The sequence below is a fragment of the Bicyclus anynana genome, chromosome 24, assembly GCF_947172395.1.
Source record: "Bicyclus anynana chromosome 24, ilBicAnyn1.1, whole genome shotgun sequence".
NCBI classification, from domain to species: Eukaryota; Metazoa; Arthropoda; class Insecta; order Lepidoptera; family Nymphalidae; genus Bicyclus; species Bicyclus anynana.
The window spans coordinates 3178706-3204993 of NC_069106.1; the positions used below are offsets into that span (position 1 = coordinate 3178706).

The window sequence follows — 26288 nt, forward strand, 5'->3', positions numbered from 1 at the left end:
CAGAGGTCATATCCACTGGGCTATCACAGCTCTGTGATAACTGACTTATATTAATAATTAAATTAATCATGCCCACGTAGAACGGTGGTAATGTCTTAATTTTCAAAATCAGTTTTCAACTTTTACAAATAAAGCTCGTAAAACCACAGAGAGGAGAACAGAAAAGTATTATGAAAAATAGCTAAAATATTTTATTCATTCTTTATAATATTTCTGTGAAAAATATTGTAATATTCGTAACATTAACAATGTTACGAATATTACAATATTTTTCATTTGAAACGGCTAATCTGCGTAGGTGGAAAGTATTACAGTAGAAAATGCTTCGTTTTAACTCAGTTGCGATACAACCTTCAATCGAGACAGTCGTGTCTTCTCCTACGAAATTCATTACGAATACGGAAGTGTTAACGGATATCATGTTCAATTGTGTGTGACTTTTAAATCAATCAAATTAATAATAAAGTGCAGGTAGTTGAGGATTTTAAAAACTTTCGCCTGATTTTTTTTTAATAGCAAAAGTACTGAATAAAAAGTTTGCCGGGAAAAGGAAATAGTGAAGTTTTGATTTGTTTTGTTTGAAGTAAAATGTGCGAACAATTACGTATTTAGGTAAGTAAGTTTTTTTGTTAGTAAATAAGTATAGCCCAGATAGCCCGTGATAGCCCAGTGGATATGACCTCTGCCTCCGATTCCGGAGGGTTGATTTCGAATCCAGTCTGGGTCATGCACCTTCAACTTTTCAGTTGTGTGAATTTTAAGAAATTAAATAACGGTGAAGGAAAAACATCGTGACGAAACCTGCATACCTGAGAATTTTCTCGATTCTCTGCGTGTGAAGTTTGTCTGCCACTGCTGAGCACGAGTCTACTCTCAGAGGCGTTAGGCCAATAGTCACCACGCTGGCTCAATGAGAATTGACAAACTTCACACGCAGAGAATCGAGAAAATTCTCAGGTATGCAGGTTTCCTCACGATGTTTTTCCTTCACCGTTATTGACAAACTTAATATTAACCCATATTCGGCTCACTAGCCGAATATGGGTTAATATTATTATCGTCTTTTACATGACTAACTTTCACGCCTGGCATAACATAAACATACGTATAAGGCCAAAAGGAAAATAAAATCTTACTTAAATACGCAAAATAAATTTATTATAAAGGTCGCCATTGACGGTCAATTATTCTCACGGTTCTGGAAAGCAAACGGCAGTACCCACGCGGCATACTATACAAGTCATATACGCAGTGAACAACACACGATCAATTATAGTCGTGGGTGCTACAGAAACGTGAGAGTAATTGACCGTTTGTGGCTAGCATTATAATTTATATTATTATTTATTATTATGATATATTATTATATACCTATTATTATTATTTGTAAGTATGTCTGCTCTGATTTGTTTAGTAGTAAACTTGTTATGTTGTAAGTCTCAAGTCTTGGGTTTGAGGTTTAGGGTGACTTATAATAAGAGTCGGTTTTTTTCCCCAATTCACAGGCACATACCGATTAAGAAGTAGGCAGTATTCATGTTCACGGAGAATGCTCACTCTTTTTCATTATGGACTTTAAGCGTGTGAGAGTTAGACATTCGTTATCTCCTTCTTGTATAAGAGGCTAATAACTCTGTTTGTAGCCGATAGCTTTCTTGCGATTGGTTGCTTGCGTAATTGTCAAAGCGAAGCTTGATTGGGTCCGCTAGTTTTCAACCGAGGAAAAAATATAGGGAAAGTTATCAATTCGATGTAAATATATTTTTATATGACTGTATGAACACATAAAAGGGGTGGTCAAATTCGATGTAAATATATTTTTATATGTATGAACACATAAAAGGAATTACCATGGGTAAGTACAAAAATAAAATACAAAATCTTTATTGGTTAAACATAGAAGTTTTTTATAAATTTCATTGTTGAAACCTTCTTTTGGGCATGATGGTGCCTGTGACAGAAGGCCTTACTCTTCCAAAGCCGTTTGGCTATGGAAGCCGACCGATCGACTAGCACTATATCAAATAATTTATTGTTAAAGATATAATGTATTGTCAAATTGTTAAATGGAAAATAACTTAAAAGCTTTTATCTAATCTCGTGTCATAATATTCCAATTATGAAATTAAAAAATATATTATAATGGCATAAATTATTCACATGCATACTGTAATAAATTAAAAAAATACATTAAAACACTGTTCTTTGTATGGCACAGTTAGAGCTCTGGGTTCTTGATTTTTTTAACAATGTTTTGTTTATATTTTATAATTTCAATTAATTAATTAACAATTTGAACAATACAGTAATTTACATTGTGACGCAATTAAAGAAATACGAGTATTAAGACATGAATTTAAAAAATATTGTATTTCGTAATATAATTTTGGTGCCACTTTATATTTTAAGTGCAATTTAGCTTTCTATTTTTAACAAAATCACTGACTCGTGCTCTGATATGGAACAAACTCTTCCGGATATATTGGAAAGTGCTACAAATACAACCATCAATTCTTTACTTTCTAAGTCGCGGAAAATGTAGTAGTATTTTTAATATAAAATATAAATATACTTAAACAATACACATCACTATCTAGCCCCAAAGTAAGCATACAGAGTAGCTTGTGTTATGGGTGCTAAGATAGTTGATATTATAATATTAATATACAATTATATACTACATATAAATACTTATATAATGTATAAATACACACAGACACTGGAAAACACCCATGCTTATCACACAAATATTTTCCAGTTGTGGGAATCGAACCCACGGCCGTGGATGCAGAAAGCAGGGTCACTACCCACTGCGCCACGCGGCCGTCGAAATTTAATTTAATTTTGTTAAATTCCTATTTCATGAGATTAGATAAATTAGAGTATGAAACGTGCATAACTTGGTATTTAAGGACTCGTGTCTCTATTATAAAACTCACTTCGTTCGTTTTATAAAATGCAACTCGTGATTTAATTACCGTCCGTTTGAACGTAATTATGCAACCGTTTTATAATCTACTACTAAATAAGCAGGGCATAAGATACAAGCAGAGATATTTTGTACCTAATTATAATAACCGGATTACTATTTGTAAGGGACTTCTCTAATAGCGTGGGTAGTACGTAAACTTAACGAGTTAAGTTAACTAACTTTAACTTTGATCAAACTTAGTTAGTTAGTTACTTAGTTACAAGTATATCGGATACCAAACGCTTTTGGGGGTTCTATCTATCGCACACTAAAAATACCGTTTTGACATAATATACTCAGAGGCACAATTATCCGCCCACTTTAGTATACTGGCGTCACATTACAGAGGGCGGGTAATTGTGCCTCTGAGTATATTTTAATATTTTAACCGAAATTAAAAAGGCTAGTTTTAATACCTATCTATATATTTTTTGAATTGCTATGAGCAATTCAAAAGCGTTCTATTGAATCGTCAATCTCAAAAAGTTTTATGTTGTTTTTAATTAAATCCAAAACTTAATTTTGTAATTAAGCTCTTAATAATTATGCGAACGAATAATCAGTCAGCCATGTTAGACTATAGCAAAGGTTCTCAAACTTTTTTTCTTAAAGACCACTTTCGAAATCTGACTTATTCCAGTGTACCCTCTACATTTGTAAAAATTCCAAAAATTCGACAAAAAAATTATGTGAAAATTTTATATTATATCTAATTAGCCGACACAATGCAGTTCCACCAACGTAGTTTCCTTACCCATGAGAATAGGTAGAATCTTTACAAATAGTCAACTGACGTGTCAAAAGTGCTTGTGAACTGAGCCTACTTGAAATAAATTATTTTTGATTTTGATTTTTTGATTTTGAATATGGGGATAGCGTAACATACGTACGTTGTGACTATGATGCATTACAGCTAAGTTCTGACCAAAAGCAGCTCCAGCTCCTACTCGACTCCGCCGAAAGACGTTATTCCAAGTGCCACATAAAAGGAAAGTCTTTACTAAGAACTCGGTAATGACCAGAGTTACAGATAGCTACAATAAGCTATACGCACAAATTGACATATTCCGGTATTCAAAAAAGACTTTTAAGCGACATCTAGCGGAAACTAAATAGTTAATTACTTAGCACACACTGTCTTCACACACACACACACACACACACACGCACACGCACACACACCACACTCACACCACAGTCAACCACACACACACACACACAATTTCTTATACCAACGTTCACTCATACATACGTTTTAATGAGATTTTATTTTCTCTCTTTTTCTTTATTATTTCCTTTTCTTGAATGTATTCTCAGATTGTGTTTTTTATAAATTGTTATAACTATGGAAAATCTGTAATTGGCTGTATCATACAGGAAATATTGTATAATTGTATTCTTGGTAACGCTGTTGATTTTTCTTAAAAATAAATAAATAAATAAATAAATTTAACAACAAAATTATCACTGTTCGAAAAAAAAAAAAACAGAGAATTGATTGCTGAATTATTTAATTGAATATGCTGTGAGTACAAAATATGTGTGGGTATATACATGTGAATGTACAAAAGTAAGCTTAGCCATAACATTAGGTGATTCCATCTAACTTTTTTTTTTAACCGACTTCTTCTAAAAAAGCAGGAGGTTCTCAATTCGAGTATGATTTTTATAATCTACTCACAGCACAAGGAACGAATAAATTCTCACTCGTTTTATTTAGAAAATTCGGGATTTTTTTATATAAAACAAGTGAGAATTTATTTATTTAAAAACTAGGGATTCGAAATTCGTAAACAGTATCTACTGTACTATATTATAAGTTATTATAATTGTATTATATTTTATGTGTTGTGTATGCTGTTGTTTTATATGTTTGCTTATTAATTGTGAACTCCGAGTGCTGACGACGATTGCAGTGTGCAGAAAAACTCAATATTGAGTTTATGTCACACTGATAAGTTATATTAAGAATAGTTAAAAATGTATATTTATATTTAAATAAAATAAATAAAAATGAATTTTTAACTAAAAGTAGAAAAAAGTTATGAAACTAGTAAAAATTCATAGACACTGTTCACGAATTTCGAATACCTAGTTTTGTCACGCCAACGTATACCCCTGTCAAGTGTCTCGTTGACCCACCTGGATAACTTTGGGAATCAATGGTCTATAGCTTTCTATCTATCTTTGCCACGCCAAAGTTACAGACCACTTTTCGTCTCTCGAATATTGGTTATAATAAAATCCATGATTTTGAATTTAACATTGCATTGTACTGATTTCCAAGATTACTGTGAATTAAAGCATCTAGACTTGCCAAATATCTGGCAAACAATCCTTAAAGAGATTTTAAAACTTTCTACAGAAACTAAATACTGTTTTACGAAGATCGTTTATTTCAGAATAAATGAAATTAAAGTATATAAGGACGAAGAAGAACTATTAAAGATAAGATAGCTTAAGTTTATTTTTTATTCTTTAACAAGTGGACGCCCGCAACTTCGTCCGCGTGGAATTCAGTTTTTCACAAATCCCGCAGGAACCATGGATTTTTTCGGGATAAAAAGTAGCCTATGTATTAATCCAGAGTAAAATCTATTTCCATTCAAAATTTTAGCCAAATCGCTTCAGTAGCCGCAGCGTAAAAGAGGAACAAACATACTTACACACTTACACACAAACTTTCGCATTTATAATATTAGTGTGATTAGTGTATTAATTAAAAATGAAACTAAAAATAATGAAAATACAAATTAATTAGTATGTAGTAGTAATGCGTTAAACGTGACTTTCTATTGATAAAAATTTTAAAAACCGGTTCAGTTTTTGCGGCGTTTGCCTTTAGACCTTAGGCCCTTTGTCATCAGATACCGAAAAGTTTTTTAATTCTATGTCTGACAAATTGATCCATGCATCAGGTGACCAAAGCTTGCGCTTATTTGCCCCAAAGGATAAGGACTCCCGCACACGGGCCACCGGCCACAACAAAACGCCGCTACCGGCATATTTCCTGTAGTTTTCATACATTTTATATGGACTCGCCGCACACGGTTGACGCTGGTGGCCGCCACACGCTACAATCGTCGCTGCTCGTTTCTTGTGGCCCGCATCGGCCACTAAACGCCGAAACACGCCACTCGATTTGGTTACTGTTTTATGAGTTAAAAAAGTAGCAGCCACCGACCACAAGTGTCGACCACCGGCCACAAGTGGTTGTCACGCGCTTCAGTTACTTTTGTGGTGGCTTGTGGCCCGTGTGCGGCGACACTTAATCCTTGTATAAATAGCTATTACTTATGTTATAATAGGTATTTTATACCTAATATTAAAAAAAAATTAATAAAAGGAATACAACCGACTTCAAAACCTAAAAACGTACCCACTAAACTAAAAAGCGAAAAATAACATCATAATATGTTCTACCTGCTGATCAGTATGAAGACGGAGCTAAGCCGGTGATGTATTAATTCAAGCCATGTGAGAATATCTTATAGATTTAGATTTTGCAGACAGTGTTGTTTCATGTGGTCCTGTCAGAAATGGCTTAAATTAAGACAACACCGGCTAAGCACCGCCTTCATGGGTCCAAATGGGGACTATACCGTTTCAAACAAAAAAAGAATTTTTGAAATCGGTCCAGGCGTCTTTGAATAATCGGTGTACATACATAAAAAAAAAAAATACCGACCGAATTGAGAACCTCCTCCTTTTTGAAGTCGGTTAATAAAATAGATATGATCATATACTAGCAGACGCCCGCGACTTCGTCCGCCGTCTCATTACTTTCATTTAATAAAAATAGGTAAACATGAATGATATTGATATTGAAACTATTATTAACAATTGCTAGCCACTAGCTAACAGTAATGCGTCCTTAGGGTAGGCAGTGCTTCTATGAAGTGCACACCACTGCTCTAATTAATACTATTTTAATCGTATCTTCCTACGGAAGTACGCAGTCTATAATTGAATTTGTTTGTAATACTGTAATCAGCCGTTTCAACTACACAGAAATTGTAATTACAGGGCACGCGTCAGTCTTTGTTTGAAACCAGAGGAGCTTCGTAATTTACATATTCACGTATTCAATGAAGATATAGAACGTGCCTTCACGGTAACACAAATCCTACAAATATTATAACCCCGAAAGTTTGTATAGATGGAACATCTACGTATGTGAAATCTGCCAGCGTGGTGGACTAAGACCTAACCGCTCTCATTCTGAGAAGAGACTCGAGCTCAGCAGTGAGCCTAATGGGGGTGGATAATGAGACGATGATGATGATGCATATATTTTGTTTTTAAAATGTTTTTGTAGGTCGCCTATGAATTTCATCCTAATCACTAAATAAGTATAAAACAAAGTCGCTTTCTCTGACCCTATATCCCTATTTAAGCTTAAATCTTTAAAACTACGCAACAGATTTTGATGCGGTTTTTTTTAAAGATAGAGTGATTGCAAAGGAAGGTTTATAAGCATAACTAGTGACCCGCCCCGGCTGTGCATGCAATGCTGAAACTAAATACACTACAAAAAGACTGTGAACGTTGTATATAAAACCAAAGCGGCCTGCTCCGGCTTCGCCCGGGTATCACACTAATATTATAAAGGCGAAAGTTTGTGTGTGTATGTTTTTTCCTCATTTTACGCTGCGGCTACGGAAGCGATTTGGCTGAAATTTGGAATGGAAATAGATTTCACTCTGGACTAACATAGGCCATTTTTCATCCCGGAAAAATCCATGGCACCCGTGGGATTTGTTAAGAATTGAATTCCACGCGGACGAAATCGCGGGCGTTCGCTAGTTAGTAAATAATTTATAACATTTAATCGTTTTACACTATTCAACCGTTAACAAAGCTAATCAACATCTGATTATATTTATAACAGAATTAACTCTGATTATGATTGTAAATTAATGAAGGTAGACTTATAATTAACTGAAAAATCCCACACCACGTTGCCTTTTGTAGGCGTTATTACAATTATTAATTAACTTACACAAGAAGTTAAAAGCTAGCATAATGTAAAAGTTAAAAGCTAATAAATGGATATCAGAAAATATGATGATGATGATGACTGGAATCTTGATTAAAACAGCATTTAGATGAATAGTTAATATATTCAGATTCAGTACGGCGAAAATGTAATTGTAATGGCTAAGTAATAAGTAATGCGTAGTATTAACATGACAGTGACAGCTGTCACTTTGACAGACGTTGACAATGACTTTGACGTTTGACGTTACATAATAATAAAGACAATAGACTATACCTACTCATAACACTTATCATAATAAAACAGTATTTATTAATCGCCTACATATTATATTGTTCGATGATATTTTATAAATTATTTTAATCCTACTTGTATAATAAACGCGAAAGTTTGTATGGATATTTGGATGTATGTTTGGATGTTTGTTACTCTTTAACGCCGCTACTACTGAAGCGATTTGGCTAAAATTTGGAATCGAAATGGATTTTACTCTGGATTAACACATAGGCTACTTTTGGTCTTGGAAAAATCCATGGTTCCCGCGGGATTTGTAAAAACTGATTATTTTAATGATATGAATGTTCGTTACTCTTTCACGCCTCGACTACTTCCGAATTAGCTGAAACTTAGTTTTGAGACATATAATAGAATGGATTAACACATAGGCTACTTTTTTCCCCGGAAAAATGTATGGTTCCCTAGGGATTTTTGTAAAATCTATTTTCATTCCAAATTTCAGCCAAATCGCTTCAGTAGCCGCAGCGCAAAGGAAGAACAAACTGACACACTTACACATACACAAACTTTAGCCTTTTTTTGTATTAGTGTGATTTTTTTTTCATTTTATTATTCTACAAAAAACACATTTAAATTTCAAGATGTTTTCAACCTATAAGTGTTGCATGATGCATTCAACCTATTAGTGTTGTCAAGTTCAAAATTTCCATGACAAGTGATACAGCCTTCATAAAGTGCACTTTTGTTTGGCCTCGCTTTTTGTAGAGCCTCTCATGAGAGGTCGCAACTGTGTGACTATTTAAAAACCTGCTGCAATCGTGTATTATGGGGGGTTTTAGTTCTTAGATTGATCATCAGCACGGGTAATTTAGGCCTCCGAAACGGCTGGACCGGTTTTTATGAAATTTTGTGTTCATCGGGTAGGTCTGAGAATCGGCCAACATCTATTTTTCATACCCTTAAAATATGATAAGGGAGATAACCCAAAGATTTTATACTGTTAGATATGTCACCAGCGCGTTGAAACTAAGGCGAACAGAGTAGTTGTATTTTGGGTGGTAGGAGACTTCGGCCGTGGCTAGTTACCACCCTATCGGTAAACGCGTACCGCCAAGCGATTTAGCATTCCGGTACGATGTCGTGTAGAAACCAAAATAGGTGTGGATTTTCATCCTGCTCCTAACAAGTTAGCCCGCTTCCGTCTAAAACTACATCATCACTTACCATCAGGTGAGATTGTAGTCAAGGGCTAACTTGTAAAGAATAAAAAAAAGAGGTACTGTATTGTTTTATAAAATTCTCTTACGCTTCAAACCATTTATGAGTATCATGTTATGAGCCATTATGAGCATTATATGTAAGAAAGTTGAGCCAAGAGTGATGCTTAGTTGAGCCAATTAAGTGTACGTAGGCTCACGTTACGAGTTTAATCCCCAGTTTCATAAACGTCGGTTAAAAATCATGTACAACTAACCGACGTCCAGAAGATCCAGTTTTCATTGTAATGCTTATTTGAAATTGTAATGTACAAACTATTTAATCACATCACATTAATATTATAAAGGCAAAGGTATGTGGGTAAGTGTGTAAAAGTTCGTTTTTTCGAAATTCTGAGTGCACCAAAATCAAAAAGACGGATCTTTTGTAAAATATGCCAAGAAATTATTACAAGTTACCGGCATAGCTCAACGTATCGCCAAGCTGAAGTGGCAATGGACGGGCACATAGTTCGAAGAACCGATAGTCGTTGGGGTCCCAAGGTGCTGGAATGGCGACCCCGCAGTAGAAAGCGCAGTGTTGGACAACCCCCCACTAGGTGGACTGACGACATCAAGTTAGTCGCAGGTATTCACTGGATGCAGATGGCTCAGTATCGTGATGTTTGGAAGTCCCTACAAAAGGCCTATGTAATGCAGTGGACGTCCATCGGCTGACATGGTGATAATGAACCACTGATACTTCAAAAATAGTGGGAATACTAGTGACAGTAAATAGTTTATCAATTAATATTTCTGTATTAAAATGGCATAATTGTAATTTCTAAATTTTATTTACATTCTGTTTGCTACGTAAATTATTATTTATATTCGTATCATATTATAGTAACCATAACCAAACAACTAACTAGAATAATACTACACAGGTCAACGTAAAAAACACGAAAAGTAAATGAATTATGATAACATCTTTATTGATTTTTATGAAGCATGATAACATCTTTTATTTAGTTGTAGGGTACGGAAAAAGGGATCTTACGGTGCCATAAAATTATCGCCTTGAATTTGATAGCTAGGGTTAGAAGGATTATATGTATGATATTGCATAAGAAGGGATATGGATATACTGGCATCGCATATTTTTAACCGTTCAGCTCTGAGTCATAAAAAGTAAATTGAATCGAATCTTGAATACTGCACATTCAAATAAGATCCAGTTGGGTGAATGTCAATCACATGAGAGGAAGTTATGACATCAGTCGTTAATATTTTTTTGTCATTTCAATGTTATATTTTGCCTCGTCAATTGTGAATTGTAAGTAGAACTGAATATAAGGATGTATAAAGGTACTTGTTCACGAAAAATATAACAAATTCAAATTCAAACTTCATTTATTTCAATTATGCTTAGTTTACTAGCACTTTTGAAACGTCAAATTATGTCATAATTTAATAGTGGTAAGTAAAGTTAAAAACTTAAAATTCAAGTTACGAGGCACGAGAAGAGCCTTCAACAAACTCAGCCAAAGTAATAAAGTATCATGTCGGTAAAATAATGTTATTGTAAATTATTTTTTTAAACTGATTTCTTTCTCGCTCATCTCAGTAAAATTTGCCAATCGGGTCACAACTTGTAAATCAATTAGAAATGAATAAACTGGATTTTATAAAATCTACTTACATTAAACGAATTTAATTTAAATTTTGTTCTGTAAAATTAAACAGATATTTAAATTACAAAATTACAAATGCTGATTATTCAATTGACTACCCGAAATGCATTTTTCTTATTCTCTACATAAGAAAGTGTGTGCTTTAACAAAAATACAAAAAAAATCAACACATTTTGGTGCCTAATTATTTTTTCTTGATTTCATTCAAATAGATTATCATCATCTTAATTTTTACACCTATATTCGGCCAACTGTTGAACACGATTCTCCTCAGTGCATGACCTGATTCAAACCGACTACCGACGACGGGAGGGTGATAACTAGCCACGGCCGAAAGCCTCCCACCTGGACCTGGTAAGAAGGAAACCTCAATTGGCCCAGCCGGGGATCGAACCCAGGACCTCCATCTTGAAAATCAACCGCGCATACCACTGCGCCAGCGCCACGAAGACCATCAAATCCACTGAGCTATCACGACTCTCCAAATACATCATCATCATCATATCAGCCGATGGACGTCCACTGCAGGACGCAGGCCTTTTGTAGGGCAAAACAAGGAGTGAATAGACATCTTAGCCAAAGACTCTGAGCTTTCTTATGAGACCCATATTTATATAGGAAATATCACTTGCCACCTTAATGTTGAGCTGAGTTGGAGTTAGTGCTAACAGCGATTTAATTAATCAGCGTTTCAGTAACTCGGGGAATAACAACTTAAGTATGAAAGCCTCCCCTCCTAAAATAATGTATGAATTTTATAACTTTCTGAGGTCAACAACCTGTGTAGAGTTTGCCCATGTTTTGATACATTATTTAAGACTTCCATTTATGTATGTATAAGATACCTCGAAGGTAAATTCTAAGAAAACCCTACTAAAGATTTAGTAGGGTTTTCTGTTTATACGATCAACTCGTAGTTTCCTTTTCCGATAATACAAAAAATTAGCTGTAAATAAATTTATGAAGACATTATTTGATTTATTTATGGATAAGTTGTACTATAGTATCAATCGTTACTGGAGTGAAAAATTAAAATAGGGACATTAACCATAATAGCGACTATTGACACTTATATTAACATTAATTAATTCGAGTTTGTTTAATTTTTATTATTTGTAAATTTAAAATAGAATTGTAAGATTTGTTTACTATGTTTTGCACGTCAACTATGGCAGGATATGTGTTTAAATATAATATAAAAGACCTACGTAAATGTACCGTATTCTGACAAAATAAAGATTGATTGATAGATTACAAATTTCTGAAGTTTGTAAAAGTGCTACGCGAATCTATTATCGCCGCGTTGCAACGACTTGCGGTACGGACGACTCGTGGCGTTCGATCCGTCCACAAATTTGTTGGATAATAATCCTTTGTGGGATGTTATGAGATAGGTGGCAGAGTGACTTGAGTCAGAACAGAACAGTCAAAGGCGCCTTTAACCCTACACATAACGTTCACAAGTGCGTGACTTCACTCACGGTCATTCTCTGCCCATGAATCTCTGTAAATCATAACCTTTGTTCGCCTTTAGTTTTCTTATTTTTGTAATCCAGTTTTGAGTCTACTAAAAAATCTTGTACGGCTCACGTATAGGTTGACGTTTTTGGGTAGGTATTTGAAGCAAGATAGAAACTTGTCCTGTCCCTTCGACTTCGACGTTCCTAAATACTTGTAGTAGAAAAGAAATAGTGAATTAATAATAGCACGAGTGCTACAGTCACTAATTACGTACAGTGGCACAGGTACAGTACTTTTACGACGACCTACGACCATATTAAATTAAATAAAAGAATTAACAAAACTTATAAACACGGGGTGTCCCGTAATTAATGGATAAAACGCAAACAGTAGATACACCACCTATTTATCTAAAACTAATTTGAATAGTTTTAAAAAAAATTCTAGGGTAACCAAGTTGTATTTAATTTCGGATTTTTCAAATTTTTCTATCTTGAACCATTTTTTTCAATGATGTATGTAGCTGCTATAATTATGATTTAAAGATCTGATTTTTGTTAAATGTTACAAAATAAATTACCACCGTACTTAAATACTATTTTTATAAATAATGTTTTATTTGTTTTGTAGAAGAAGCTTTGATTAATTATTTTTTTTTCAATAAGATGACCTGATTTAAAAAAAAATGTCCTGTAATAAAAATGTATGGGACTGGAGTGTACCATTATTTTTAGAGCTACACTTATTAAGGTTTGTAAATTAGTATAAAATTTGTGTCTACTTTTTGTAGTTATAAAATGGCTGGCAAAAATATATGAGTGGGTTTAATTATTCAATACAAGAAAAATTTTTGAAGTGTGCACATTCCAAATTTTGTTAATCCGAATGTATTATAATATCTGCCTACTTGCCTAAATTTACTAATACAGTAATTTGTAACTTGTTATTTAAAAAAAAACTAAAATAAATATTTACTTATAAGATATTCAGTAGTATTTCAAATTGCTTGTTTATTAAATGAATATTCAAGCATTTTGTCACACCCACTGCGCCCGGCAGCAGTATTAAAACCCAAGTATAATAACAATAAGTAGACATTGCCTAAAATAATCATGTATTAGCCATCTAAAGAAACCATAGCCAAAAGACAAATAGCGCTAACAAATTTCCTGTTTAAGACTTTCGAGAACAAAATAGTAATTTCGCCACTCTTTGAGGTGTGTCGTCAACCCCGCGGGGTATCAACCCCCGGGGGTCGAGACTGAACCGCAGTGACCCCTCACAAGTGCGAGGCATATCCGCACGTTTGTCAACACGTACCGCGTTTGTTTATTTTGAATACTTTCTCAGGCTTTCTCATCTTGGAAAAATTCCGTCGGTAGTTAGTGTTATTGTGTAGTGCTTTATGTTCTGTAAGTTAAATAGTGATATAACTGTATTTTTTAATTTTAATTAATTTTAATTAAACATCAAAAAGCAATTGAATATAAAACTTACTTTATCTTAAATCGGGTAAAAAAATTCCGCAAACTTTCAAAAATATAATTTCAAATAAGACTTTGTATTTATAAAGTTTTTCAGATTCAGTGAATACAATGAAAAGGGTTCAATTTTCGGTTTTCAGTTATTTCTATCTTTTGTAACTTCACTGCCTTCCGTGGGCGGAAAATATAATTCTTTTCGTTAAAGAATACCTAATTTTTACCTTTTAATTTTTTAATTTTTACCCGACTGCCAAGAAGGGTTATGTTTTTTGCGCGTATCTTGGTATCTTGTGTGTATGTATGTAACTATGTAATAATCTTTAATATCCTATATCTTCCAAGCGGATCCGAGACCTGGTCGCTAACTGTGGCCCTCATAAAAAGGCTCAAAGTCACTCAGCGGGCGAAGGAGCGAGCTATGCTTGGGGTTTCTCTGCGTGATCGAATCAGAAAGGAGGAGATCCGCAGAAAAACCAAAGTCACTGATATAGCTCAGCGAGTCGCGAAGCTGAAGTGGCAATGGGCAGGCCACAGAGTTCGAAGAGCCGATGGACGTTGGGGTCCCAAGGTGCTGGAATGGCGACCCTGCAACGGAAAGCGCAGTGTTGGCCGACCCCGACTAGGTGGACCGAGGACATCAAGCGGGTTGCAGGGAGCCGCTGGATGCTCGCGGCTCGAGACCGTTTTTTTTGGAATTCCATGCAAGAGGTCTATGTCCAGCAGTGGACGTCCAACGGCTGACAATGATGATGATGATCTTCCAAGCCGCTGAACGGATATAAGTATTTAAGATTTGACACTAACTTAACACATCTAATCAAATTTATAGAATAATGACATTTAACAATGACATCTCATTCATTGACTTTGACATTGACAGCTCGCGTTTGCAAAGACAACTGTCAATCAGTAAAATACGCATCAAAGAGGATATTTATATCACTACGATTGGTTTGAAAATAATAAAAAAAATACAACCGACTTCAAAATCACAAAAATGTTTCTACTAAACTAAAAAGCGAAAAATAACATCGTACTTGCAAACTTCTGATCAGCTTGAAGGCGGTACCAAGTTAGTGTTGTGTTAATTAAAGCCGTATCTGAAAGAGATGACTGAAAATCCAGTTAAAATCTTTATGATTTAAACGCATACCCTTTCAAACAAAAAAAAGAATTTTTCAAATCGGTTCAGGCGTCTTCGAGTAATCGGTGAACATATGCATACAAAAAGATAATCTCCTCCTTTTTTTGAAGTCGGTAAAAATTTGTTTTTTTTTTTGCAATAAAAGTACTGCTATTACGGGAATAAACACATTTCTAATCCATACAAGTGTTCGAGTGGCCTTTTAGCATCTGTTTCCTGCGGCCTAATATGATTTGAGTCCTTCAAAGCACTTTGCTTTGAATAGCCTAAGTGTTATCGCCGCATTGCAACAACTTGCGGTACGGACGTTTTCAGAGTGCTCGTGGCGTTCGAGCCGTCCACATCTCTTGTTGTGTAATTCTTTATGGGTTACTTGGGGTTGGCGGGGAGAGTGACTTGAGTGGAAAAAGGGAGTGTTTGTATACAGTCAAAGGTACCTTTAACCCTACACACATCGTTCACAAGTACGTGACTTCACTCAAGGTCATTCTCTGCCATTCTAGGGTCTTATTTTGGTTACAGTTTGATTTGTTAATTAAGTTGTCCTGACAAGTGTTGTGAATCATAACCTTTGTTCGACATTAGTTTTCTTATATTTGTAATCAACTTTGAGTCCTATAATATAAGCATGAGCGATCTATCTTAGGCAGTGGTGTGCACAAGGTTCTTAAGTAAGGTAAGCACTATAGGAGCAAATTGCACAAAATTCCTCCTCCAAAACAGGTTCGCAATAAATCCTCAGGGTATGCATTGTGTTTATGCATCTATGAAGTGCACGCCACTGTTTTAGGTATGATTGTTGGCAAATCTATGTAGTATGAAATCTGGCATAAGAAATATATATCCACATCTGCTATTTATTTAAGACTAGCTGCAGCTCACGGTTTCACACGCGTGGTTTTCGTTCCCGTAAGAGTACGGGGATAATATATAGCCTTCCTCTATAAATGGGCTATATAACACAGCAAGAATTTTTCAAGTCGGACCAGTAGTCTGAGATTAATTATTATTTAATTAATTAATATTTAAACGCGAAAGGTCATTTATTACGTAATCTCGAAAACCGCTAGATGTACAAAGTTAAAATTTGGCAGGGAGGTAGTTCATAGATAATAGACATCCACTAAGAACGGATTTTGCGAAAGGGCTGGATTAAGAAGGTATAAGGGCGGACAAAGTCACGGACGTCCGCTAGTCCTACTAATATTATAAACGCAAAAGTTTGTATGGATGTTTGGATGTTTGTTACTCTTTAACGCCGCAACTACTGAAGCGGTTTGGATGAAATTTGGAATGGAAATTGATTTTACTCTGGATTGACACATAGCCTTATTTTATCAAGAAAAATCCATGGTTTCCCGAGATTTGCGAAAACTGATGATTTTGATGGTATGAATGTTTGTTACTCTTTCACGCCTCGAATACTGAACCGAATTAGCTGAAATTTGGTATTGAGATATATTATATCCTGGATTAACACATAGACTACTTTTTATCCCGGAAAATCCATGGTTACCGAGGGATTTGTGAAAAACTTCCACGCGGATGGAGTCGCGGGCGTCCGATAGTCTAATATAATAATTAGTACAAGTCTCAAACGACCTTAACTAGGTCTTGGTACAAACACACAAACAAATATCCCGATCCGAATTGCAAAGCAAATGTGGTTTTCGCAGTTAGATCGTGGTTTTGCTAACAACGTAAATATATAGCACCACGTTACTATGCTGCTATGTAACCTACGTGACACCTCTTATTTTCATAGGAATAAAGACTAAAATTCTCTAGCAATATGAGAATTTCTACGCACGTGTAAGTTAGTATTTCTAACCGAGCAAACAGACAGTGATATATATCATATAGATAACAACAAAGTAGCTTTTAAATCTAATAATAACTTGTGAACACCCGCGACTTTGTCGGCCCTTAAACCTCCTTAATCCGGCCCTGGCACAAAATCCATAATTAGCGGACGTCTTTTAACTACCTCCCTACTAAATTTCATAGTCAAATTGTTTTCTATATTTTGTGACATTTCGCTTTATAAATTCAAGAATAACTTCCGCTTGGTCGACAATTCAGCAATTCCAAAATATCTTTTTCAGAAAAAAATTGAACCGATTTCAATAGGTATGCATTATTCTAAAAAGCGAAACATATCATAGTACCTATGTTTTTTCTATTGATCGGTTGGAAGGCGGTGCTAATGCAAATGGGCTCTTAGAGTTTATTGTGTTTTTTGGCACCGCCTTGAAACCGATCAATAGAAAGGACATAGGTACGATGTTATTTTTGGCTTTTTAGATGAAATATAATGGCAACTATAACTGCATATGCGTCGCTAAGATTGAACTACCTACCTATTTAAATTTAATATATTGTGTAATTTTTAGTTTTAATTTATATATTTTATTTCGTCATTATATTGTATTGAGTGTTTAAAAAACATAAATAGTTGATAGACCAACTACCTCGCAATAGATAATTTTAACACCTTAAATTATTCGCAATTTAATTACTTTTCTTTCAGTAAACATAAATTAAACTTCGCGCAGCTTTAGGTCTCCTACAAACTGTAAACATTTCAATAAGTTTCCCTCGATGCTTGTTCACCAATATCCAAGTCTCTGGAAAACTTTTATTAACAAAATTAAAAGTAAAAAGTTAAGAATCTTAACGTTCCCAACTTTAAGTAGGTAGGAACTTACTCGTAGCTGTTGCTTCGTTCGACTTTTATTTATTATATTGAAACTGCAATTAGTGAAAAGTTGCTTTAAAATTGAAATAAACTTGGCGATAAACAAGCTATAAACGATCAATTCAAGCCTCATTGGCATTTCTTGGCATTGGCATTGGCTCCTTCAAAATTATACTTAAAATATAATATAATATAATAAAACTGACAGGTCAAATTCTGTACATTTTGTAAATTTTTGTTGGAGCGTATTATGTAATCAATACTGAAGCCAAATATATATATTTTATTACTTTTTGTCTGTATGTCTGTCTGGCTGTCTTTTTGAGGTTTCGTAGGCCACAAGAAACTCTTATAGTTTCGCCATATCCGTCTGTCTGTCCGTCCGTCCGCGGTTTTAATTGCAGAGATCATTTATATAGATCAGAAATTAGGTGGGTGTAAGGACGCTTCCTTGTGGCACACCGTAGGATATGTTTGTGGGGATAGGATAGTGATGGTATTTGACAAGTGTTAGTTGGGAAGAAGATGATCTTCAAAACAATCTATGTGGACGATTTTCACTTAGTCTTTACCGACTAATTGGAGAAGTGAAATTTTAGCCATAGCTTAGAAATACGGCTGACATGCTTGTAAAAAATCATAGAGTTATAGAGTGTTTGTTCCGTTGAACTGTTGCATACCCACTTCTAGATATTGGCAAAATATGTATTTGAAGTAGAGTATAAAAAAAAATTAAAAATGAGAAGATACAAAAATAGAACAAAATAGTTCAAAGGCGGTCTTATTGCTAATTTAATTTCTAATAGACCTTTTAAAAAAGGAGGATTCTAGTTAAGAGGCTTGTAAAAATGAATATTACCTTCTCCTCGGGTTTATAAAATAAAAATAGCCAACTACGGACGATACTGCAAACTCGCCAGGTTTTCAAATAAATATAAAATGTTTGCAATAAAAATACAAAGTTTTCACGCAGCTGTACAATTTAAATACGAAACAAGTTGCACGGACGCGCGTCGTTATATATATATATATATATATTTTTTTTTATTCTTTACAAGTTAGCCCTTGACTACAATCTCACCTGATGGTGATCATAAGTGATGATGTAGTCTTAGATGGAAGCAGGCTAACATGTTAGGAGGAGGATGAAAATCCACACCCCTTTCGGTTTCTACACGGCATCGTACCGGAACGCTAAATCGCTTGGCGGTACGTTTTTGCCGGTAGGGTGGTAACTAGCCACGGCCGAAGCCTCCCACCAGCTACTACTTTCGAGTGGTTTTCGATAGCTTATTTTTATTTTTGGCAATATTAAAAGTTATTTTGTTTTAATAATCGACCGGAAAAGCATTGTAACTCGTTGTTTCAATGGTTAGCGTATTGTGCTTCGGAACACGAGGCCCTGGTTTCGAATCTGTGCTTTTCTTTCTTCTAAGATTTTTTCATTTTTTATTATCAAATTAGCCCTTGATTACAATCTCCCTGATGGTAAGTGACGATGCAATCTAAGATGGAAGTGGGTTAACTCATTAGGAGTAGGATGAAAATCCACAGCCCTTTCGGTTTCTACAATACATCGCACTACATACACATCGTGCTAAATCACTTGGCGGTACGTCAGATATTTTCAGCAAAAAATTTCAAGCTGGAGTTGGGAATAGGCGGTGATACAACTTACTCTTATCTGACTAACTGGTTCAGTAGGAATTATTGAAGTTATTTTTACTCTAGTAAGTAGTAAGTAAGTAGTAGAAGTTTTACTCTAAACCCTAGATAATATTAAGGGCTCATACTTGGTGGAGATACTGACGTGCTTGTAAACCGAACCGACTTGTTTTAACGTAAACCCAAGTCAAGAGCTCATACTTAGTGGAGATATGCAATTACTCAACATCATGAGTGGTTCGCCCCTATGCTTATCTGACGCTCTTGTATTTTACCTGACGTGATGAGTAGGAATTGTTGTGCTGAGTAGGAATTGTTTATGTTAGTTTTTTTACAACTCTAGTCAAGTATGAGTAATTTCCCCATATGCTTATCTGACGCGCTTGTAAATTATCTGACGTGTTGAGTTGATAAGAAGTTATTGTGCTGAGTAGGAGTAATTGTAAAAGCGATTTTTTTAACCGAAACTCTAGTCAAGAGCTCATACTTAATGGAGATACACAACAGTATGAGTGTTTCCCCCTATGCTTACCTGACGCTATTGTAAATTCTATATTTGCCCCCTCTCCTCATGCTACTGTCTAAAACAATTTTAGAACAATATTGTTAATGCCATTAATTGAGCCAATTTACGAAATACGAAACTATTTTTTTTTTTTTTTTATTCTTTACAAGTTAGCCCTTGACTACAATCTCACCTGATGGTAAGTGATGATGCAGTCTAAGATGAAAGCGGGCTAACTTGTTAGGAGGAGGATGAAAATCCACACCCCTTTCGGTTTCTACACGGCATCGTACCGGAACGCTAAATCGCTTGGCGGTACGTCTTTGCCGGTAGGGTGGTAACTAGCCACGGCCGAAGCCTCCCACCAGCCAGACCTGGACAAATTAAGAAAATCTCAATCTGCCCAGCCGGGGATCGAACCCAGGACCTCCGTCTTGTAAATCCACCGCGCATACCACTGCGCCACGGAGGCTGTCTGGGGTATACGGGCTCTTATACTATATTAGCACATTGTAAATTTTACACACAATCTACGCGTGTAATTTATTCATAGGTTTCGCTTCGTGAATTTGCTGTTGTAAGTATCTCTATGGAAACATGTTATAGTTGGTAACACTCTACCAACTAAGGTATTGTTTTGAGGGTATATTTCCTCTCTTGTCTTATAACAACAATTTAGATAGTATTAATAACATCATTATCAACCCATATTCGGCTCACTGCTGAGCTCGAGACCCTCCTCAGAATAAGAGGGGCTAGGCCAATAGTCTCCCACGCTAGACCAATGCGGATTGGACGATTTCTTTACACACGTAGAGAATTGAAAAAAATCTCAGGTATGCAGGTTTCCTCACAATGTTTTTCTTCACCGTTTGAGACACGTTATATTTAATTTCTTAAAATTCAAGTAACTGAAAAGTTGGAGGCAATGCAGCCCGGACCAGATTCGGACCTACATCATCATCATATTAGCGAATGGACATCCACTGCACGACATAGGCTTTTTGTAGGGACTTCCAAACATCACGATACTGAGCCGCCTGCATCCAGCAAATCCCAGCGACTCGCTTGATGTCGTCAGTCCACCTGGTGGAGGGTCGACCAACATTGCGCTTCCTAGTGAGGGGTCGCCATTCCAGCATTTTGGGGCCCCAACGTCCAACGTTCCGGCTCTTCGAACTACGTGCCACTCATTCTCACTTTAGCTATGTCGGTGACTTTGGTTCTTCTGCCGATTTCGTCATTTCTAATTCGAACATGTCTGTCTATTTATCCGGGTTAATCTCAGTAACTCTTTAACTGTTCACGCGGACGAAGTCACGGGCGTTCGCTAATAAAATTTATAATTATAATGCGGTATCGTTTGAATGTTTGTTGAATCAGTCGGATAATAAAAATTTCTTTTGTAATGGCTTTCTTTTACCGGAGGAAAAGTGTGGAAATATTGTATGAAATTTCCCTAAAATTTTCAAGAGTAGGTAAAAGTTTTACACACAGCCGAAGCCGTAGGTATGTGTTAGTAAATATAATAAAATGTAAAGGAAATCGAAGCGTCGAAAGCAAGCGCCTGCATACCGAAAAATGATTGAAAAATGTCATGAATTTCATATAAAAATTTCATATCTAGTTTTTCGTGACATTATTGAGATTTGATATTCTGGATGTTTCAGACCTTTCAGAGAAATTTTCGAAATAAAATCTATGCATTTTATTAGGAAGTATCATCAAACACATCAATACGTATAAACAAAATTGAATTTTCTGTCTGCGATTTTAAAATAACTGTTTTTACACAGTGCTGCTAGATATTTACACGATACACAAACGAACTCTAAAAAAATGTCTGTCTGTTTTTCTAGGCATATCTCTGGAACTGCTGTACTGATTTTAATGGGACTTTAAAAAAAATATGATGGCATCATGTAATTTTTTTTTTATTCTTTACAAGTTAGCCCTTGACTACTATCTCACCTAATGGTAAGTGATGATGCAGTCTAAGATGGAAGCGGGCTAACTTGTTAGGAGGTGGATGAAAATCCACTCCCCTTTTCGGTTTCTACATGACATCGTACCGGAACGCTAAATCTTTGTCGGTAGGGTGGTAACTAGCCACGGTGGAAGCCTCCCACCAGCCAGACCTGGACCAATTAAGAAAATCTTAATCGGCCCAGCCGGGGATCGAACCCAGGACCTCCGTTTCGTAAGTCCACCACTGCGCCACGGAGGCCGTCAAACTTTACGAACGAACTTTAAAAATATGTCTGTCTGTTCGTCCGGGCATATCTCTGGAACTGCTGAACTGATTTTGATAAATGTAAGTTAATTTAAGCTAAAAAAATAAGTTCTCATGTTAGCGGTTAAGTCATTTTATGAGAATAAATATCATCTTAAACCTTAAACCTTATTTTCACTGGGGAAAAGAGGATGTTATTGAGCAGCATAACACAATTTTTCATCCCGGAAAAATCCATGGTTCCCTTGGGGAGAAACTGAATTTCTTCACGCGGAAGAAGTCATGGACGTAAGCTAGTTTTGTAAATAACCTCCTCCTTTTTTAAAGTCGGTTAATAAATACATCTGAAAAGCAATATGTATGCTTTTCACTCAAATGACTTTAATATTCGTGTCCCATGCAAAAATAATACTGGAAAATCTACTGTAAAAATGTTTCATTTTCACTAGGTATACAGTGAAAACTTAACACACTTTTCCGCGAATAACAAAAATTATGCATACTGTTATGTTAAAAAATGTTTACAGAGAAAAAACAAAGCGGGTGAGAGGTTTTTCACTTTAACAAGTTAAAGCATACTTGTAAAAGTAGAAATAAGTGTTTAGGGGGATAGTAACTTGTGCTTATTTTAGTTATTTTTTAATTTATTTACTAGCAGACGCCCGCGACTTCGTCCGCGTAAATCCCTACCCCTACCATACCCGTACTCAACACTACCCCTACCCTACTCCTACCCTACCTCTAATCTATCATCATCATCATCATATCAGCCGATGGACGTCCACTGCAGGATATAGGCCTTGTGTAAGGACTTCCAAACATCACGATACTGAGCCTCCTACATCCAGGGAATCCCTTCGACTCGCTTGATGTCGTCAGTTCACCTGGTGGGAGGTCGACACACTGCGCTTTCTAGTGCGAGGTTGCCATTCCAGCACTTTGAGACCCCAACGCCCATCGGCTCTTCGAATTATGTGCCCCGCCCATTACCACTTCAGCTTCGCAACTCGTTGAGCTATGTCAGTGACTTTGGTTCTTCTGCGGGTCTCCTCATATCTGATTCGATCACGCAGAGATACTCCAAACATAGCTCGTTCAATCGCCCGCTGTGTGACTCTGAGCTTTCATATGAGGCACGTAGTTAGCGCCCAATCTATGGATGAATGAATATGGATAACCTACTTTACCTTGTCTGATAAAATAGTCAGAATGAATATGGATAACCTACTATACCTTTTTTATCGTCTGATAAAATAATCACGTAGGTACGAATGTCGTGACTATTTTAATTGAAATACTTTGATCACTCTCTCTCTCTGTGAGAAAGAAAGAGATTTCTTTCTCTCTATCTCTCTCTCTATCTTACCACAGTGTACATAATCTTACGTAACAAAAGAATAATCTAACTCACTTGGACAATATCTCTTCCAGACAAAGTAATTTATTATCCCGAAACGGAATAACTTTTATGGCACCTGAATATTGCCACGACATTTTTCCTCAGTTAAAATTGCCGTAAATCCCATTAAATGCAGCCTCAGCACCAAAAGTCTGAAAAATATTACCAGTTTAAAATTTCATTTCTGGTAGATACTCGGACTTATCATAATTTATCAAGATTTTAGTTAAGTTTTAGAGAACTATTAAATAAGATTTTCAACTCTAAGCTTTTGATGACGTAACATTAATGACTATGTATTATGACCTCTGCCTCCGATCCCGGATGGTGTGGGTTCGAATCCGGTCTGGGGCATGCACCTCCAACTTTTCAGTTGTGTGTATTTTAAGAAATTAAATATCACGTGCCTCAAACGGTGAAGGAAAACATCGTGAGGAAACCTGCACACCAAAGTTCTGCGTGTGTAAAGTCTGCCAATCCGCATTGGGCCAGCATGGTGGACTATTGGCCTAACACCTCTCATTCTGAGAGGAGACGAACGAACGAACGAATGTAATGCGTTTACTATATTTTAACTGATTATATAAACTGCTGATTTCGACTATACGTAAATGTATGTATGTATGCAATTTTCCAATAAGAAGTGCAAAATTTGACGGAGTCAAACTCCTATGACTACAATCATAAAACCACGCATTTTTGTTTATTTGTCTGTTTGCTTCATCATCATCATTATAAGCCGATAGACGACCACATCAGTACATATGACTCATACATGAACCTCCAATCACAACGGTCTCGAGCCGCCAGCATCCAGCGGCTCCCTGCAACCCGCTTGATGCCCTCGGTCCACCTAGTGGGGGGTCGACCAACACTGCGCTTTCCGATGTGGGGTCACCTTGGCACCCCAAAGTCCATTGGCTCATCGAACATTGCTACTTCAGCTTCGTGACTCGCTGAGCTTTTTCAGTGACTTTGATTCTTAAGTATGATCATGAATAAATAATTTGGTCCAATTAGAATTTTTCACTAAGTAGTCGAAGTCATAATTAAAAATATATCGTCGAGATATATTTTTTTATTCTAGACTACAATCTCAGCTGATAGTAAGTGATGATGCGATCTAAGATGGAAGCGGGCTAACTTGTTAGGAGGAGGATGAAATTCCATACCTCTTTCGGTTTCAACCGACATCTAGAACGCTAAATCGCTTGGCTGTAAGTCTTAGCCGGTAGGGTGGTATCTAGTCACAGCCGAAGCCTCCCACCAGCCAGATCCAATTAAGAAAACCTTAATCGGCCCAGCCTGGGATCGAACCCAGGACCTCCGTCTTGTTGTCGTTGGTAGAAAGTATCAGAGTCTTATTATATTTAAGTAATCTTTGTAAACCTGCTTTCTGATGAATAAATAAATTATTATTATTATTATTATAAATCCACCGCGCACACCACTGCGAGATGGAGGCCGTCTAATGTGTTTGTCATATTACATAGTAATACTCGAACCCTGGACCGCATAATTTAGCCGTACAAACTGATCAATAGATCGCATAGACTATCTATTCATAGATATCCTTTAAATCCTTATAACAATGGAAAGAAAAGCGTAGGTCTCATTATTCAGATAATAAAAATCGATGCTTTGAATCTCTTTGTGAGGAAAGACCCATTTTTTAAGTAGCCCAGACGCTTGTTACAAAGAGGCATTTGCTCTCGTGTACTATACTAGCATTTGCTCATGACATTGTTTGCGTACAATTTATGATATTATATTTCGATCGATATAATTCTCATCATCATTATCAACCCATTTCGGCTCACTGCTGAGCTCGAGTCTCCTCTCAGAATGAGAGGGGCAAGGCCAATAGTCCACCACGCTGGACCAATGCGGATTGGCAGACTTCACACACGCAGAGAATTAAGAAAATTCTCTGGTATGCAGGTTTCCTCACGATGTTTTCCTGCAATGTTTGAGACACGTGATATTTAATTTTTTAAAATGCACACAACTGAAAAGTTGAAGGTGCATTGCCCCGGTCTGGATTCGAGCCCACACCCTCCGGAATCGGAGGCAGAGGGCATATCCACTGGGCTATCACGGTTCTTGATATAATTCTACTTCACACTAATATTATAAAGGCGACAGTTTGTGTGTAAGTATGAAAGTGTGTAGGTATGTTTGTTTCTCTCCTCTCCTTCCTCTAAATTTCATTGGAAAGTTATTGAGCAATATGCAGGCTTTTATTTATTCCCGAAAAATTTATGGTTCCCACGAGATTTGTGAAACACTTTGCTCACGTGTACACGTTTGGCGGCCTCCATGGATTGCAGTGGATTTACAAATCGGAGGTCCTGGGTTCGATCTCCAGCTGGGCCGATTGGAGTTTTATAAATTGGTCCAGATCTGGCTGGTAGGAGGCTTCGGCCGTGGCTAGTTACCACCCTACCGACAAAGATGTACCGCCAAGCGATTTAGCAAAGCAGTGTAGAAATCGCAAGGAGTACGGATTTTCATCCAATCAAAAAATCAAAATCAAAAATCATTTATTTCAAGTAGGCTCAGTTTACAAGCACTTTTGACACGTCAGTTGACTATTTGTAAA

General features: G+C 36.2%; 1 protein-coding gene across 1 annotated transcript in view; it reads left to right on the forward strand.

Moving 5' to 3' along the window:
* The first annotated feature begins 357 nt into the window (after window positions 1–357).
* Window positions 358–26288, forward strand: part of LOC112052120 (octopamine receptor 1-like) — a 45469-nt gene continuing 19538 nt past the window's right edge. Inside the window, exon 1 of the mRNA XM_052888985.1 lies at window positions 358–612. The gene's annotated coding sequence lies outside the window, so the exon portion shown is untranslated. The remainder of the gene's footprint in view (window positions 613–26288) is intronic.